This window comes from Lampetra planeri, chromosome 1 (assembly GCF_965212315.1).
Source record: "Lampetra planeri chromosome 1, kcLamPlan1.2.h2, whole genome shotgun sequence".
NCBI classification, from domain to species: domain Eukaryota; kingdom Metazoa; phylum Chordata; class Hyperoartia; order Petromyzontiformes; family Petromyzontidae; genus Lampetra; species Lampetra planeri.
This window is the reverse complement of record NC_136107.1, coordinates 37,350,554-37,352,497: the sequence shown is the minus strand read 5'-3', so window position 1 is coordinate 37,352,497 and position 1,944 is coordinate 37,350,554.

Below are 1,944 nucleotides of genomic sequence, written 5' to 3'. Positions count from 1 at the left end.
GTTTATTATTCTTTCTTTTTTAGGCTGACCAGAAGAAAAGAAAACATAAAACAAGGAAAGTGGAGAAAGTCACAGTGGTAGTTTTTTTTTTTAAATGAAGATTTAGGCCCCATAACGACTCCCAATTTACACGAAACCCAACTCACACCTTCTCCAGATTTACTGCCGACCTTCAACAAGATGCGGGTCCTGGGTCCCGGCAGGGCGATGGGGAGAGAAGGGGGGGGGGGCAGGAACCCACAGCCTCCCCCTCGCCCCGCCACCCGCAGTATGAATGGAGCCACGGGGCCATAACTCGGCCTGGAGTTGACAGCGCCCCGGGCGATCGCCGATGTGGAATTTGGAGCTCACTTCCTCCTCCACCTCGTAGCCCTCCCTCACCTATGACTAAGATAGCGAACGGTGGCATAGGCGCAGCACTGCAAATGCTCGACCCCTGGCGGAAAAAATGGCCTCGCTTGAGATAGCGCGAGAGGGTCCTTCTTAGGAGGTGTTTGGCCTACTCGTCCACGCGAGCTTGGGTGAATGGCAGAGAGTGACCAGGGCCGTTTCAAATATCACTGGCCACTGATGTCTGCCGTAGCCAGGAATCGATCTCGGGCGGTGGCCGGGGCTCGTTGCAAGGTGCGCTAACATCCCCATCGCCGAGGACATGAACACTTTCTTTACGTCCAAACAGACGGGTTCACGGACACACTCGCCGCTGCTGCGACCGTCTCCGGCCCACCTCGCAAATCTCTGCGTGGTCCACTGGCCCTTTGCGTCCCAAAGCGCGAGACAGCCGCGTGCGTGGGTCTCACATACACCCGCGCGTCAATTCCTGGCTCCGTCTGACCCGGTCTCCCCGGTCTTCCATCCTATGCCTGGTCTCCACTCGGCTCTGCTGGGGACGGGCCTAGCAATTACATCAGCGTCGCAACGAATGCGAGATGGAAACGTCTTGGCCACTTACGTCAACCGTGACCTTAATCATTGCCCCACACAGACCACCACAACCCCTCCCCCCCCCCCCAACTGCCCCCCCCCCTTTCCTCGGACATCCCCGAGACATCGCCACAAACTGTGGCCATCGGCGAGGAAGGAGGAGGTGGTGGCTGTGAGCTCCATCACGAGACATCACGGCAGCCCGGCTCTGGCTCAAGATTACGCTGGCTGGAGCGAGCGAACGTAGCTATAGGCAAAGGCAAATATTGCTGGCATAGTCTCTACAGTCTGTTGGGGCAAGTGCGGATAGCTTGGGGGGTATATATTATATACGAGTGGGTGCACCAAGGAGTGGTGTGGTCGGAACCATCGACCTGCCGCCTTTGTGCTGGTATTAACAATGCAGCGCCAGGCATGTGTGTGTCCGGCCCTATTATCAACCGACTGCTGCATGAAGGGCTGGCCAAGCTGTTTGGGTTGTGGAGGTCCTTTGACCATATTTTACCGCTTAGGTTCAGTGCGGGGTTGGTGTGGCGTAGCGTCATGAATATTGGCGCATAGTGCAGTACAACAATGGATTGCTGGTGGTGATGGGTGGTGGTGACGGTGGTGATTGCAGTCATGGGCGGAGGTGATGGTGGTGGTGGTAGTGGTGAGCGCTGGTTGTCGAAATAGCTGGTGATGGTGAGTGGCGACGGTGTTAGGTGAGTGCAGAATGTGGAGCGAGGTGGGTGGGGGGGGGTGGATGTATCCCATTCGATCCAAGTGATGGGTGGAGGTCGTGATGGTTGTTGGTGGGTGGTTGCAGTGATAGGTGGCCGTGGCGGTGGGAATGCGGCGACGGCGGTGCAGAAATCTTCGGCGCCTATCTGGAGCGGACGAGAGGGACACAGATAGCGAGCGAGCGAGCTAGAGAGAGACGGGGGGTGGGGGGGGGGGCGAGCGTTGATCTCCCTCGCCTCGTCTGCTGACGCCAGCGCTTTGTGTCTCGGGGATTACGTGAGCGGCGGCGCGCGCGAT